The following is an 18507-nucleotide window of genomic DNA, read 5'->3' on the forward strand; positions in this document are numbered from 1 at the left end:
CAGCTCTGGGGTTTTATGTTTTGAATCTTTAATTCACAAATCTGTTTTCACTAATGCCTTTGGCAGAGCATCCTGTTAGTTGGGTGATCGTTTCTCTTTGCAATAGAGTTTTTGTAGGATCCTCCAGGAAAAGAGAGCATTTAGCTGAATGCAGGTTCCTATTAGGAATATAGCTGTCCCGATGCTTCTTGTCATCTATACAGTTGTGTAGAAACAACACACTTGAGGAGTACAACCATGATTAATAACTGTGTGCTATCTTTATTTCTTTAACTAATTAATTCACTTTAGATCCTAATCATAGCCCCCTCCCTCCTCTCCTCCTGGCCCCATCCTCTCTCCCTCTTCCCCTTTATCCTGCCTCTGCTACTCCTCAGAAAAGGGAGCCCCACCAACAACCCACCACAGCACGTCAGGACTGAGTGCATCCTCAGTCCTGAAGGAAGAAAAAGACACATGTAAAAATGCACTCCTACACATGTAAAGGCTAGCCATTACCTCAATAACTATCCTACAACTCTGAATTTTATCTCATTTTGGTTAAGCATATGATCTGTATCAATTGATTTATGCTCAGGAAAATATTAAGGCCAGCCCCAGCCCTTAAAAAACCTTTATCTGAGTGGAGAGTGGGATATGACTTTCTCACATACTCTGGTGCCTCACCTTTGACCATGTCCCCTGGAGGGGGAGACCTGGTGGCACTCAGAGGAAGGACAGCAGGTTACCAAGAAGAGACTTGATACCCTATGAACATATACAGGGGGAGGAAGTCCCCCTCAGGAACAGTCATAGGGGAGGTGAATAAGGGGAAAATGGGAGGGAGGGAAGAAGGGGAGGATACAAGGGATGGGATAACCATTGAGATGTAACAAGAATAAATTAATAAAGGAGAAAAAAACCTTTATCTAGTGTGTGTGTGTGTGTGTGTGTGAGAGAGAGAGAGAGAGAGAGAGAGAGAGAGAGAGAGAGAGAGAGAGAGAGAGAGAGAGAGAGAGAGAGAGATTCTGTATATTAGTGAGTGAATGCCACTTTTCCTTGTTTTTAAATGCTCATTGGCTAGGTTATGAAATCTCCTTCATTATTCTTCAGCTTGTTTGTCGTAGTACAGACTGGGACCTTGTCATAGCTCTCAGCTCTCCCTTACTTGCTACAAATGCTGCTGCTGCTTCGTGGTGTTAGCTTAGAGCTAACTGTGGCAGGAGTAGGCAGCCTCCTCCTCCTTGCAGCCTCTCCTGAACAGCACCACTTACTCTCATGGGGCTGGGGCTGGCAGGTAGCGGGGTTCAGAGAGTAGTAATCCAAGAGAAGTGTATCCAGTTTTCCCACTTGGTCATATATGTTGACTAACATTTTACATGCACGTCACATTAGAGGACTAATCCATTTTGGTGGATGGACTGAAATTACTGTATATAAGACAAAGATCATCTTCTCAGCATCTCATGAGTGGCAGGGACAAACCAAGGTTTTCCTACAGTGATACAGAGAGTGACTTGCATTCTCTCAGGTCCCTGTCACAGCCTAGTTAGGAAGTTTGGGGTACGACCAACAAAAACTTTGCAAACTCATTTTTGTGTTGAGAGTTTCTTCAAGGTAGAAAAGCTGTAATTATGGGACCCCAGCCCAATGGCTGACCTGCTAATACCAGATTTTCAGACATCATTGAACCTACAAAAGATGCATTCAAAGGGACAACCTGTCTTTATGTTTCACCAATTATATCACCACTCTGAGAGCAATCAAGGTGTGCAAGCTGCTGCACAGAAAACCAAGAATTGAAAATAGATATCATCTCTGTCACTTCTTACATGACTGCTGGCTTCTTGGATTTGGGGATACCATCATTCACTTTACTTTACTTCTTCTTCCAGATAGCCAAAGTCTTTGAATTTTTATTATTGTCATTACTAAAATGAGAACAAGAAATGTGTCTAGTTAGATGTGTGTTGGAAAAAAAACAAAAGCTTCTTATAAAACCATAATTTCTCAAAAGAACTTAACATTTTAAAAGTAACTGTAGGACCTTGAGGTGGCTTGGTGGGTAAGGATGCTGGCTGCAAAGCCAGCTGATCTGAGTTCAAGTCTTAGTATCACAAGGTTAGAAAGACAGAGTTTATTGCTGCACACACATGCACAGACAGACAGACACACACATACACAAATGCATACATGCACATGCATACAAATAAATAAATGTGAAATTTTTAAGGCAAATATAAATCTGTCCTCACAATAAACTCCAACATAATTCTTTTCTCTCCATGTAGAATGAAATCCAGCCTGCTCATCACCCTAAGTCCTGCTCAACGGGTATCTCACCTGAAACCATCCTTTACCTCCTATAGTATATTTTATTTAGGTCTATTATTGATTTATCGTGTTGCTGTAATAAAATGGGAAGTGCTTGTTTTGGTTCAGGAGTTTAAAAGTACATTAGTCCATGAAAGAATGAGCATCAGTAGGCCTCGTTGAGTGCTGGCTTTCAGACAGCTTTCTCCTTTCTTATGCAGTCAGAGACCCCCGTCTATGCAGTGCTGTCACTCACATTTAAGACAGATCTTCACACCCCAGGTAACTCAGTCTAGAAATTCGATGAGTGATGTGCCCAAAGGTTTGCTTCCCATGTGGTTCTAGATCCTGATAAATCGGTGATCAATATTAATAGCCCACTAGTGGTGCCACCTTCCGCATCTGTTCCTTCCTTAAAGCTCTGATATTTATCTTTGGAATTTCTTCCCCAAAGGTCAAAAGTCAACAACTTTTTATAAATGGCCACAAAGTAAATGTCTTCATCTTCGTAGGCTAAGTGCTGTTTTCAACAGTTTACCTCTGTCATGGTGTTAGAACAATATCCCTAGGCAACACATTAACTAAGATCCATGACCTTGTTCCTTCTTTCCAAGACAGTTTTATTTAAATTCATCTGAAGGCAGGTTAGACCTTGTATGTGGACCACCATTGCTGCCTGTTGGGAGATCTCTATCCTACACATTTTTATATTAGATATTTCCTTTAATTTTGTTCTTGGTCAAGCAAATCTTCTATGACAAGTCTGTTGAAAGTCTTTCTGTATCATCTCCTGATAAATTGCTCTGCTCTGTCTTATTTATATCTGAATTGTTAATTTGTGTATTGATTCAGGAGACAGATGCATTTATGCAACAAACTTAATCCCAGACCCCGAAGAAGGATAAGTGGTAGGCACTCAAAAATTTATTTTGAACCTAGATAAATAATTCACCCAAAGGAATAGTCCTAAATAGAATATTCCAAATTTCAGTGGTGGGAAATAGCATGCCTTTAGAAGCAGTCAAGCCTCATGACGATCAAGAACACCTACCAAGGATAAATTGTTTCAAATAATTTTGGTTATTTTCTCACAAATATGTAAAAATAAATAGTAATAAAGTAAAATAAACAGGCCACATGGAGCAAAATGGTATTTACACATGTCTTTATTTTAACCTACACATTTTAAACTTACTATGCAATACATTGCATTTTATTATGTTATTTTCATGCATTGCTTATTTGCTTGATCTCCCCCCACCCCCATGCACATCTCTCTGCATTCCCCCTTACACATTTTACTCCCAGAGTCACCTGCAATGCTCCGTGTTAATTGTCATGTTGACAGAATCAAGAATCAACAGGGACATGAGCCTCTGACCATGTCTTTGGGGGATTACCTTGATCACATTAATCCACGTCAGTGTGGGAAGACGCACGTTGGTGATGGATGGGAACATTCACTATGCAAAGGATGGTGGGCTGTGTAAACGGAGAGCTAAGCACAGCCCAAACACTGGTGTCTTCTCCTGACTGTGGGCACAATGTGACCAGCTGCTTCAGGTACCTGCTGCATTGACTCCCCCATAAGGATGGACTGTAATCAGGAACTATGAATTAAAATAAACCTTTTAGTTCTTAAATTGTTTTTGGTAACATATTTTGTTACAGTAATAGGAGAAGAACGAAGTCAGCTTTCTTAGCCTTTTCATATCTTTGTATTCTGGAGCCCTCAATATATCTCTTCTTAAAGCCCCCATTTCCTCTCTCATGGTCTACTTTCCAGTTTTATGATTTCTACCTACACACAGTCCCACTAACTACACACGTACAAAAGTGAAAAACTAGCATCCACATACTTTAAAAAAGGATGTTAGGTTAAAATATGAATTGTGAACTATGTGTCTGATTGTAAATAAACACTGTAGTTAATACGGAACAAATTCTTTAGTGTGTCAATAATCCTATCTCATTAGCAGTTTTTAGGCTTCAAAAATTGTTTTAACGGAGACGTTTAAAGGCAGATTTCAATAACACTAGCTATTCTATGGTCTATGTGGTCAGTTACTCTCAGCCAAATGCCCATTGCATACCTTCTGAATGGTTGTGGCAGATACAAGCAACAAACAACATAAAATACCCACTGCTTTCTCCACCATCTAGAGCAATTGTGTAATGGAAAAGACAGAAAGTGTGACTACAAAAAAAGTGATAGAGGTTAATCAACCAGCGTCCTGGAAAGAGACAGATGGCTGTTGTTGTTTTTTGTTTTATGTTTTTGTTTTTTAAGGATATTTTCAAGCAGCCGTGACACATTGCTGGGAATATAGATGAGAGCCAGGAAGTCCAGATCAGAAAAGGTGATGGCTATTCCATCCCTTAGGGATGAGGGGAGTGAGTCCAGTGAAGTCATAGGCGCCACTGCACGTGAGCTGTGATCATAAAGAAAGGAAGGCAAAGCAGCTCTTCTAGCCTTCCATGCTACCTAACTATAGAGGAAGTCAGAGGTCATGAAATTTTACTTAATTCATGTAATTTAGGCTTTCTGAAACTAAGTAGAACTGAGAAATATATGTAGCAGAAATTTCTAGGGACAACAAAAGAAAAATATACATCAGAGTAAGAAAAAGTGGATGAGGTGGGGAGGAAGAGCTTGTCCTGGAAAACTACAATTATGCACATACTTTAACTAAGTGGGAGGCTGCAGCAGAAAATAGGGAAGCAAAGAAGTTTGGATGACTATTTTCAATACTTGAGGAAACAGGTGGAAAACTGCAAAATTTCACATAAAGCTGGTCTGACTGCAGGTTGTGTATGTGATGCTCTTCAGAGTCTGAGGCAATTTGGAAGTGCCTTTATGAATCCCATGCCTAGGAAAGAAATACTGAGAATTAAAGCACTTTTGCTTGAGATGGAGACACCATTAGATAAAAATTTCCCATTACCAGGAGCACTGAATCTCCATTGTCTAAAACAGAAAATAAGAAACATGATATATTTCTGGTAATGAAGATGAATTCACTTGTAAGCAGGAGTTTCTTTGATATTTGTTGTTATCTATTGAACTTATATCTCTTCCTGACACACACACACACACACACACACACACACACACACACACACACACACACGTGTAAATAAGTATATGTGTTTGTATATATGTATGTGTGAATACAAACACATATGCGCATGACATGTAGCAGGAACTCTGCTTTATAGCAGAACTTTGCCTTCACATCCCTTATAATGATTAGAATGGTTACATACTGTTACATACATACATGTCATTACGGTTACATATTGGCGTGTTCTCTCTGGCAGAATATACACTACGCTATTGCTACTGGCATTTTTCTTCTCATCATTTATGTGATACATAACATTCCTCAATAATTGAAAATATTATATCTTACAGAAAATTTATTTAAGCAACTATGTTTTTAACTTTTATTATCAACTTATCCTCCCAAATATCTAATGCCTTTATTTGGTGCCTTAGAGGACATGTTTCTAGCCATGTTGAAGAGACAGTCCTCAAGAAGGTGCTGGAGAAAGGAAAATTTCCCTTGGTGATTTCAGGAAAATAGCTGATAACTCCAACGTTACTTTTTTTTTTTTTTTTTTTTTTTTTTGGATTTAAATGATCCATGTGATTTTCTCTTTCTTTCTTTCTTTTTTTGCTTTTTGTTTTTTGTTTATTGTGTTGTTGTTGTTGTTGTTGTCGTTGTTGTTGTTTTCTTTGTGTAGCCTTGGCTGTCTTGGACTCACTTTGTAGACCAGGCTGGCCTCGAACTCATAGCAATCTGCCTGCCTCTGCCTCCTGAGTGCTGGGATTAAAAGCATGTGTCACCATGTCTGGCTAATCCAAGTGCTTTTTAAATGATTATTTCTTTATAAATCCTACTGAGCTCTTTCCAAGAGAGGACTTTAGGGGATGTAGAGAAGCCTCAGTGTCTAAGAGGACTGGATGTGTGTTTCCAAAGGACCTGGGTTCAATTGCCAGCACCCTGCAGCTCTAGTTCCAGGGAATCCGACACCATCACATAGACATACATACAGGCAAAGCACATAAAATAAAAGTACTTAAATCTTTACAAAAAGAGAGGACTTTAGTAAAATACTGGACCCGATTATGAAATAATGTCAGCAGGGATCTGTTTGTTCCAGCATTCTCCTCATTTGTCAGCAGCACCTTGATTTCTGTGTTATTCTGGTTTAACCCCTAGAAAACCTTTGGGACCTCAGGCAATCCCCTGTGGTCCTTAGTGCCCTCAATGATGATATGAGAGGGATGGGCTAAGCCTCCCCTAAGCTCTTTATAATTCCACAGGTGGTGACTCTGAGGGTACAGTATCCCTTAAAATGTCATGAAAAATAAAAATACAACTGCTTTAAGTTGAAAATGATCCAATAGCCACAAAGAGATATTTGACATTATAATCATGAACCTTTTATGCTTAGGCTTTTGGCCTTTTTAATTTTGGAAGCAGATGTTTGATGGTCTGTTTAAAAGCCTGTGTTATTTAAAAAAAAAAAAAAACAGCTCAAGCCCAGCCTTGTAAAAGCTCAAAATATTCTTAAGCAGGCATGTCGTTGGCATAATTTTCTGGACCTGCCACTTGGGTGGGGACTTACGGGCAACCTATTTGAGGCTGTTCCCTTTGTGAGCATCTAGCATATTTTCCATTGCTCTCCTCCTGGGCATTCCTTTGTGATCAAAACCAGCAGTACAGTGTGGCAATCAAAGGAAAGCTCATTGTCGGTAGAGGTTACCATTTGTACATTTCCCAAAAAAGAAAAAAAAAGCTATTGTCATAGGAAGGATTAATGTGTGGCCATTTGGGCTCTTTATTATAATCTTTTCTTTAAGAATGAGGGATTCGAATGTTAATGCATTCCATAATCTATGAATTATAAAGATATGCTATACTGCTCTGACCTTTTCAACATTTGGTAATTTTGATTGAGTGGCCATTCTGAGCCTGTTCGTTTGAACAGCTCTATTACCCTGTGGGAGAGAAGAAGGCTAGCCAAATCTGGAAAATACATTCATCTTGAAGCAAGAATAGAGTAGTCAGTTACAATGTGCCAAAGAGAGGAGGGATTGCTTTACTCAAATTCTCTCCTATAATTCTCAATACATCGTATATTATTGTCCCTATCTACGGAAAACCAAATTAAGGCTGAGAGAATCAAGCACAATGCTTCCTGGGTGAACTAAAGAAGTACCCATGATGCCAAAACTGTGTGAGCCCAAACTCCAGGCACTTTCTAGCGGTCACAGCTTTAACATTTGCCATGTTATATTTTTATTTTTAAGCAGTTTATTCAGATTACATTCCAACTATTATCCCCTCCCTTGTATCCTCCCATCCCCCCTCCCTCTTTCACCCTATTCCCCTCCCCTAGATCTGTGACAGAAGGGGACCTCATAGCATGTTTTTAAATATATTTAATGTTCACTAAATGTCTGCAGGCATCTTAACAGTTCATACATTCCAGATTGTTTTCTCAACACTCACACATCTTAAGCACCTATTAGTATCTATTATGCTAGGTAATGTGTAGCTGGCTCACAGAGACAGAGTGAAGAACGAAGCCAAATTCAAAAATCCCTGCTGCCAAAGAGATGAAAACTGTAGGGTGTATCGACTCATGGTTACAGGATACAGACAGAGTAACAACCACTTGGAGAAGAAGGATTTGAGAAAACTGGTATCCAGTCTTTCTGTTCAAAAGGTAAGAGATAACGGAAAACAAACCCTGGAATGTTACTGCAGCTACTGAATCATGGAACTGTGGATGTGGATCTTAACCAACAGGAAGAACGTCACTGCGAAGCTGAGATTCAGGAAATGTTATTCTATGGGTGACTCTCTGGGAAGAGTATCCTTTTCTCTGATATTTTTGCTCAGTTCATTTTTATTAATTCTTACAGAATTTCATGGCATTTATTTTATCATGTTGTAAGTGAAGTAGAATTTTACCAGTTTTCCTCCTCTTTCTTCCCTCTCAGCAATTCTCCTTTGACACCCTTCTTCTGATCCCAACTCTCAAGTTGAAAGCCTCCCTTTCTTTGAGTATGTGAAATACTCATGAATATACATATGAACACAAATTGTAGAGTTTTATTTCCGTGTTTGTCTGTATAGAGTTTCAGGGTTGACTAATCTGCATTGGACAACCAATAATGGAACTCATTGCTAGGAGATGATAATTCTCTTTCTCCCAGCAGTTATGAGCTATCTCATGCAATATGTCTCAGTCATATTCATCCCCCACTTTGTTCCCAAACCCTCCCAGTTCCACCAGTCATGCCTAAGCCTTCAGAGTTTTTAGTTTTGTTTTATTGGGGGGAGGGGAGGGGGAGAGGCTGTCTTACAGTAGCTTTCTTGGTCCTCTGGCTCTTAAAATCTTTCTGTATTTCTGTCCCTTCTTCCATGATGTTTCTGACTCTTAGGCATAGTGGTTATGTTGTAGGTTTATTAATTGGGGGGCACTGGAAAAACATCATCAGTTGGTCCATGCATTTTGACGAATAATGACCTTTTGTGAAGTTCTCTGTCTAACACAAAAACTTATTTGATGAAGGGCAAGAACTACACTTATCTATGTATATACAGGTAAGTATTTAGAATATGGTTAAATAATATGCTGATTTAGGAAACTGGCAAGAGTAGATTCTCCTCTACATTTAGGGCCTTATTAGCCACAGGTAATTGGCTCGCTTTATAGTGCCAACCATGGACTTACTTCTATTTGTCAGACTTAAATACAATTAGGTGACTGTTGGTTATCCCCAAGATATGTGTGCCACTATTGCATCTTTCAGAATACCCTTCAAGGCTTGTCATTGTTGGGGTTCATTGGTGTTATAGCTGGAATTTACTACTGATTGCTTGTATCCATTCATAGTTTGCATGCATCCTTCTGAAAATATGAAACTGGTCCTCAGTGGCAAGGCTTATGGGTCAGATACAGGCCATTCCTTTAAATCTTGTGTCCTCAGTGCAGGATGTCTTCAACAACAAGCTCTCACCTTATTTTTGGAAGGTGCCAAGAACAAGGGCAATCACATGTACTGCTTTGGGGCCGTTTTGGACTACCCTGACCAGCAACTCAAAAGAAGGCTTTCTATGCCTGATATTGGAGGTTTTGTTAACTAATCTATGGCTTCAGGGGGCATTTTCACCACAGTTGGCAGACATAACTTAAATATATCTATATATCATACATAATGTAAATATGCATAAAATAATACAATTTCCTATGGCTTTTTCAAAAATCCTTCATGTTATTTATCCTTTCTCCTTTCCTGTCCCTCTGTGCTTCAGTCTGTCTTATCACTCCACATAATTCTCCACCACCCTTTCCTCCTTTCTTTTTCACAGAAAATGTGTCCTATTACTCCCTTCTATAGTGTTCTCACCCTCACCCCAATGGTACCTTTTTATTTTCCTAGGTATCTATGGTTACCCCAACTTGTATACTCCCACATAAAGGTTTAGAGGCAGCAGCCACAAAATAAGAGAAAACATGTTCTTGTAGCAGTGCTTCCTCTGGAATGAAGGAAGCCGTTCATCATTCATCATAAAAATGCTTTTTCCTATTGGTGAGCATCTGGGGACTCAGAATGGAGCAAGCAAGGGAGAAAAGCAGATTGTGGAGAGAGTTGAATCACAAGCAAAATGATGCTCCCAAAGCAAGGAATAGTACAGTTGTGTCACTGTTTCCATCAAAACACATGCAGTTTCATTTTTTTACTGATTTCTTTTCAATCTTCTACACATTACATTTTTGAATGATAGGACTAGGATAATATTTTATGTAAATGAGAGACTGTTCCCTGGGATACACACAAACACACACCAAACAGGAATATAGATGCTAACCAACATTCCAAAGGCTTTAGCCTACTTGGTAAGTCCCAGGTTCAGTGAAAGACCATGTCTCAAAACAACAATGGTGGTGACTGAAGATTGACACTCCATACTGTACTCTCTAGCTTGCACACATATGGACATCCAAACACATGCATGTATGTGCACTCGAGTGTTCACACACACACACACACACACACACACACACACACACACACTCACACACACAGCCTGAATAGTGTTTGAAAATAGAGTAGCCCGACATGGAAAATTGAGGTGATTGAACAGTGGTAGGAATAATAAGATTAATTCAAATCAATGTTTACAGCCTATATGTTAAGCATGAGACATAAAAGAAATATTCAACCTCATCTTTGTGTGGAAATTCTAATTCTATATTCATTTCTATTACTGATACAGTAGCATGCAGCTGATGAATCCCTGGGTGAACGGGGCCTATGTGACTCTTAAAGATGATAGAAAAGACTCATGTGACATCAATAGTCCATCAGACTCTGAGATGAGGTTACAAAATGAGCTTTATAACCAGAGGTTTTATTGGCTCCAAACTTAATTTGATTCTATAGAAGGCAAGGGAATAAATACCTAATTCTCTGAGTGACATTTGAGAAAAAATTGCTTCTATACCACTTTCAGATAATTGTCTGCCAATGCATCCTGCAACTCCTCAGATATTTGGTAAATTATATCTTAGTTAGTTTCTTTAAGAATTAATTTGTAGAAATAAACATACTTAGAATACTGGCCAGTATAAAAAGTAATAGGAACTTAATCTCACTCTTGGGTAGAAAACTGTGAAATTAATTAATAGGTTGGAAAGGAGATCTGCTTATTAGAAATCTTCTCTTTTAGGATTCATAAACCCAAATGTCAGAGAAATATGTAGAAAGGCTTATTTAAAACGGTTGCAAAAGGACATGGAAATATAGCATCAGGCGAGGACTTTACATACTCTGTAATGGAAATTCTTTGTTGAGGAAGAAAAAGTGCACTCCAACAATAACACAGTGGAACTGCTGCCAGCCTGGAGAGGTTTTCCCTCACACAATGATCTGAGACAAGGGTTTGGTTGGGTTTGATTCACTAGATCACCCTTCCTTGGGGATCTTCTTTGTGCACTTGATGCTGTGAAAGTTAGACGCTATCATAACCTCAACTGTAGACACATGAAGAAGGATGCCTTTGTCAGGAACACTAGAGAAGTTTGCTTGCTGGTAGACACTTTGGAAAGTGTGTGTCTTCATATACAGTCTGAAGTTCATCCAGTAGGCTCCACAAATGACTACATAGCCCTTCTCCAAACTGTATTATCCAGGAATACCTGGAATGGAAAAGTGCTATGAGAAAGGGGAGCACTAAGAAGTACAGGCAAATGTTATGAAAGACACACTTGGCCTATTTTACCTTCTCTATACACAATATGTTTGTGATTTCTAATGTCCTTGCCTTTACATTGCTGGCTGAATTCTATGACCAAGGCTGACCCACTCAGCCTGGCATTTCCATTTCCATCATACTTATGGTTGTTTAGGATTTGCTTGAATTGTTGACTGTTTACTGAACAGAAATACCTTTTCTTTCTTACTTCATTCCTAGAGAATTACTTTCATATCAGTTTAGACAATAATTAATTTAGACAAACATAAGTTTAAATACATGTTTCCTGAACTTACGACCTATTAAACCATTTTGTAAGTCTTATGTTCCCCACATCCTCAACATGAACCCTGAATTTGAGATGAGTGATAACTGTATGTATAATATATATGCATATATATGTGTATATATATATATCATGTCATAGTATTTGCCTGCTTTACAGATGTTAGTTCTGGTGGAATAGATATTCAGTTCCATGACCTTGAGGTATTAAGTAGGTAGTTTGAACCCTTCATATGTGACTTTAAATGCATGAGAAATATATAACCTAAGCTGTAGAGGATGCAAAATCTTAAAAAAATTGTAAACATGTGGTTTTCTCCAGGTGATGAACAGACATGTTTAATGTTGTGATAAATTATCATAGTAAAGACTAGAGGGATGGGCAAGTGATTAACTACATGCACTGCTCTTGCAGAGGACCTAAGCTTGGTTCCCACCACTCATGTAAGGCAACACAATCCCACCTCTAACTCCTGCTCCAGGAAATACAATGTCCTTTTCTGGCCTCTGCAGGCACCCATATGCATGTGTACACACACACACACACACACACACACACACATAAATAAATTAAATAAATTCTAAAAAGAGCATAGTGCTTTTTTCTTCTCCACAATACTATTGTCAGCTTCAAATTAGAAGTTACTGTTGTTGTTGATGTTGTTAGAATGATTGAAGTGTATACCACATTTTAACTGCCAATGTCATCTAGACAAACTTAAAAGGCAGACAATATAGCATGCTGGAAAGAACATATCAAAATTCTACATTGAAAAATAGCTTCTTATTTTGCAACCTTTTCAATGAGTAATTATCTTCTGTCTAGCATCTCACAGGGTGTGTAAAGTACAGAGTGAAATATATGCCCTGAGTGACTAAGAAAAGATGTTGAAAAGGCCATAGAAATGGATCTTACAAAAGTGGTTAAAATCTGAACTTTGGGAAATTGCAGCCAGGGGACTGAGAGCTCTTACTAACTACCTGGATGTAGAGTCAAATAAAGATACAATTGTTTCAGAAAAACAAGTTATGTTAATCTATGTAATATATTTTACATAAAACAAGCAATATGTATACAGCCCAAAGTATTTACTTACTGTTTGATGCATGCTGTCTCAGTGATTTTGATTGACATGTGAAATTGTAAAACAGAGATAAATATGGAAGAGTGTTGTAGAAAAGAACAATACATGTTCCCTTCTCATCATAAAGGCAAGACTGAGATCTCTATAATGGAAGACAAACTAACAAGAGAAAAGCCACAAGGCATCTGCATTTCAGTTTTAAGTTGCATAAGTGCTCTCAGAATTGAAGACCCAAAGGTTGAGAGAGAGCTGCAGTTTTATTCTAGGACTGCAGGAAAACAAAGGTAGCTGTAGGAAAACGTGACTGGACAAAGGGTGTGTTATCTGACGGACACAAATGAGAGACTTTAACAAGACTTCCTAATTCCTAGTCTCTCTCTTTGTGTAAGTCATCTACTGCCCCCAGGGACAAGTAAGATCCTTGTTCCATGACAAGGTCTGGGTAGTGGGTGTGAAAGATACGAGATTAGAAACATTCCGAAACTTACTATTTGCTTTGAGAAGGGTTATTCTAATTATTATGATTTGCTTAGAGGAACAAAAGGAGAGGGGAGATTTAAGGCATGAGATGCGGCTATACTTGCCTCTCATGTGAGACACTAGATTTGACCCTGAGTATTTCCCAGATAAAAAAGAAAAAAAGTGAAACGTGATCTCCCAGAAACCTTGCTTTGTAGGTCCTTTCTTACCCTTCCATCAAGTATTCATCATGTTTGCACATCATGCCCAGGCATTGTGTTCTGAGACTGACAGGATCCATGTTTAATGAATGACAAGAGTTTTTTTCCCCTCAAAGTCTCAAGGAATACATTCTTGTCATGTGAGCTTCTTTAGGAAACATGATGCTCACAGCCCATTTACCCATAGAGGGAAACAAAGAAAGACCAAAGTAATAATTGCATCCAAGTCCTACATGTATAGCAGTATAGGCGAAGGGTTACTCCCAGGGGGAGGGACAGCCTTCAGGCCAACTGCACCACTGAAAAACCTATACCAACATGGGTGACCACTCCTGAAAGGTACAGGGTTGGAGCAATCAGACCTGAGAGTCTTCCCAGGGTTGTATATTGCTTCAACAACCCTGAGGAGGATGCCTGGTAAATCTTGAATGTTTTGACTTTACTGGGAACATGAACAGTTGGGGGTAGGGGTGTCTCATGTACTGCCCCCCCATGCTTCCTTTAGGGAATGTTTTAATCATAAGGGAATTGCTGTAGCAAGCAACACTTTTGTACAAGCACCTCTGGAAATAATTTAACAAAGTGAATATCTGACTGAGGTAGACTTTAAGTGCTTCATGTCCTGGAAGGGCAGGATAGATTGCAGATACCACTTCTAAGAATCTGTCTTAGTATGTTTAATTAGAATGTTGAAAAGAGTTAATTGAGCTGAGTGTTCTCTAAAAGCAGTAACTTGATTGTCCTTGAATTTATTTCAACAAAACGTAAAAATAAATAAGTCATCAAAACTGGAATGGTAAGAGAGGCTGCAGAGACCATAGGAGAGACTATGTTGTCTTGTGCGAATTTATACAACTTTTTTTTTTCAGCTCTGAATGTGGAGAACTTAAGAGCTCAGGGAGGCTCCTCAAACACCACGTGACTGGAATGTGGGAACCTCGAGAGCTATTGCTGCAGAACTGGGTCACCTTAACCATAACTGTAATCAGTGCCCATCAAGTGACAGAAGGCATCCTATGGGAAATGACTCCGTATGTTTTAAGTGTTTGCATACACACTGTACACAGTGGCTCATATGTGGAAGTATTGACAATGCTGGGCGCTAGCTTGTTTGGCATGGGTGAGAATGCAGTCACAACTGCTGTTGGATAACTGGGGCTGGATATGCAATCAGGCTAAGGCTACATACTTTCAAATATTTATGTACATGGGCAACGTGTATATGTGTGTATATGTGTAGGCATGTACATCCTTACTCTAATGCTTCCAATTGCTATTTTTTCAACTTGCTAATTAATTAATTTTTACATTTTATTTTTAATTGTGTATGTGTATGCCTGTATGTGGGTTTGAATAAATGTGTGCAGAAGTCCAGAAGAGGGTGAAAATCCCCCCCAGTGCTAGACTTCTAGGAAGTTCTGAGCTACCCAATATGGGTGCTGGGAACTGAGCTTCTTAGCTTCTGAACTGACTCTTAATCCTCTGTTTGTTGATGTTTTCCCACTGTGTGAAAATCTTTAATGCTGAAAGTTCTCTTAATGAAGCAAAGTTTGCATCCTAGTGCTACTGGCTGGTGTCCCTGTGCCTCTGCTCTTGTATCAGCGAATGCAATCGACAGTAAATGTAATTCTGAAGATTACATGAAAAGGAATCCCACTCATGATGCATTTATCTTGATATAAACTTGTCTTATGACTACTCTGCCTAAGTCCCCCTGAGTATTCACTGGCCTTTCTAATGGCAGGGTGATCACTTTCCCTATAAATCCACCTAAACCAATCAGGCCTGGCAAGATTGAAACATGTTCTCTCTCAGTAAAGGTCAAAATCTTGTTTCCTGGTCTCAATTCCAGAAGTCAGTGTAATATTCTTGTCAGTCCTGTCAAAGGAATGCCTGCATGGCCTCAGTAGATTATTAAAGTCTAGGAAGAAAAGATGAGACACTGATCATTGGGTTTATAAAGTGTGTGTGTGTGTGCGTGTGTGTGTGTGTGTGTGTGTGTGTGTGTGTGTTTGACAAAGAGAGAAAATTTGAAAATTGCATGTTTTCATGGGTGTTCACATGTGAGCATGCATATGCAAGGAGTGAATTGGGAGTTATTTCTTAAGAAGAAGACAGGTTTGTGTGTTTCCTTGAATTTCTCTTAACATTTTGAATGCTCTCAGTGTCTCTTTTCTAATAAGGGGATATAGATCTTGAAAATTAAGCAGAAAATTTTAAAACATTTTAATGGCTATGTGTTCCTGAGTTTAAATTTGTCTGTAATGTGAGAACAAGTAAGCTCTTTAATCTCAATGACAATTAATATGTCTCATGTGATGTGTTGCATAAGTTGCTATAGGCACCGATTCACCAGTGTTTCTCCCCTGCAAAAGTAAAAATAAAAATACTCATTGTTCTCATTCCCTGATGCCAGCTTCCTCTTTACCAATTGTATAGCACTGAGGTCACTCAAGCTATTGTTGGGATAAGATAAAACAGAATCCTTTACTCTATGAAGTTATGGTTTTTAAAAATATATTTTATTAATTTATTCATATTACATTTCAATTGTTATCCCATCCCTTGTATCCTCCCATTCCTCCCTCCCTCCCATTTTCCCCTTCCTCCCCTCCCCTATGACTGTTCCTGAGGGGGATTACCTCCCCCTGTATATGCTCATAGGGTATCAAGTCTCTTCTTGGTAGCCTGCTAGCCTTCCCCAGGTGCCACCAGGTCTCCCCCTCCAGGGGTCCTGCTCAAACTATGGCACCAGTCAAAGACAATACATGCACTAAAACTTCTAGCCCCTACCCAGATCTAGCCAATGGACAGGACATTCTCCACAGTTGAGTGAAGAGTGGGGTCTGACTTTCACATGAACTCTGATGCCCCATATTTGAATTTATGGTTTTAAAAAATTAATTCATATGTTTGGATGTTTTGGCTGCATTCATCTCAGAGTACCACCTGTGTGGCTGGTGTTCTCAGAGGCAAGAAAAGGACATATGATTCCTTAAGCCTAGAGTTACTGATATGTCTTATTTGCCACTTTGATGCTAGTCCTCTGGAAAAGTAGTATGTGCTTTTAATCACTGAGTTACTTTTCCTGACCCACAATTTATGTTTTTAGTCAGAACAGGAAAAGCACTGCTGTTGTGACAAACATATATTAAAATCCACTGTCATCAAAATAGAAATTAATAATTTTCTCAAACAAACCCAGCATGTGTGTGTGCATGTTGTTGTTGTGGTTGTAGCTGTTGTGGTTGTAGCTGTTGTGGTTGTAGCTGTTGTTGTCCTTAATTCTTTTCAACCTTGGATTTGTAGAATGTGAATTGTGAAAGATGGAGACTAATTAGAGGAAGAAGGTCAGTAAAGCACTGTCCGTTGGACACTGTAACTTGCCTCATCACTTCCTACCACATTCCTTTCTGTTTCCTGTCCACCACGCAGAGAGCTGCCCCACCATGATTCACTAAGACCTCTGAAACCAGGAGCTAAGATGTTTTATGTCTGACCAAAACAATAATAAAATTAACATGGAAAATTTCCAGGACTCTGCCTTGTGTTCATCTCATATAAATAGAGCTTTGTATTTTAACATCTTGGAAAATATATTTGTTACTGTCAATAATGTTTGGAATCACACCTGTGACTCTCACTATGTCAATTCATATTGTATTATTGCCTCTCACTAATCTCTATTCCAGCAACAGGATTTTGGAATATATACTACTGAAAACCAGCTGCTTAATTAGCAGGGGTGTTACTTTATTTCAATGCAATTGAATCATTGCTTGCTTTATCTTAGCAATTTTTTTTCTGGTGTGGCTGAATTAGAAAATCTGTGTTGGCACATGGGGAATATCTAAATAAGTAGCAATTAAATCTATCCTATTAAAATATGAGGTGAGGAAGATAGGAAAATAAGCTTCTTGTGACCTCATGGAACTTCTGTAGAAACAACATGTCCACTAAGGTGTCATAGCATATGGAATTAATTTAAGATACTTCATTCTGCAACACATGCATTTTCCATGAGTTTCCCTAGACTGAACTCTATCAGTGTTCATTAACAAAATTCATTAAGGTAAAGAAAGTAAGGCCATTGGAGGAATAAATTATTGCTCACTGGAGAGAAAATGGATCCATAAAATCTTGAACTCTAACAAGTTAGAGATTTTTGTTAATTAACTACAGGTTGTTTTTACCCATGTCTTCCAAGGAAGTGCTAAGATTCATCAAGTGGCATAAATTTGCTTTGTTCTTATACTACCTTGTTCTGTCTCCATTTTCCACACTGTTTCTTCTTTTTTTATTTATAGTTATTCTCTTTTCTCTATACTTAGATTGACAGAAACTCAGTTTTAGGAATGCCAAGCAAGTAGGTTGTGATTTGAAAGTCGCAAAGTCTTTGTTTATACAACATATTTTAGAGGAAAGGCTGTAAAATTCTAAAAAAAAAAAAAAAAAAAAAAGAAAAAGAAAAGAAAAGAAAAAAAGAAAAAGAAAGTGAAAATGAAAATGAAAGAACCCAGAAAAGCTATGAAAATTTAAGAATCAGTTTTAATAAACAATTGGTTAGCATGTCATACTTAAGGTCTATGAATGGAAAAAACGTTACTGAACAGTTTTATGTATAGAAAAATCAGAGAAGGCTAGGAGAAATAGTCAGTTGGTAACATGAATGCTTTACAGTCATGAAGACCCAAGTTAGAGAGCCCAAACCCACATAAAAATTATGGGTATCATGACTTATGCCTGTAATCTCAGTTATAGAAAGGCACAGATACATATATTCCTGGGGCTCACTGACTTTTCAGTATATCCTATTTGGTGACTTCCAGGCTAATGGGAGACCCTTGTAGACACTGCTTGAGGAATAACCTCTGAATTTATATTTTG

General features: G+C 38.6%; 1 protein-coding gene across 1 annotated transcript in view; it reads left to right on the forward strand.

The window, feature by feature from the left end:
• DPP10 (dipeptidyl peptidase like 10) overlaps positions 1–18507 on the forward strand; it is a 1517748-nt gene that overhangs the window by 444592 nt on the left and 1054649 nt on the right. The gene's annotated exons all lie outside the window — the stretch shown is intronic.

Source organism: Acomys minous (assembly GCF_964271855.1).
Source record: "Acomys minous genome assembly, chromosome: 1".
Classification (NCBI taxonomy): domain Eukaryota; kingdom Metazoa; phylum Chordata; class Mammalia; order Rodentia; family Muridae; genus Acomys; species Acomys minous.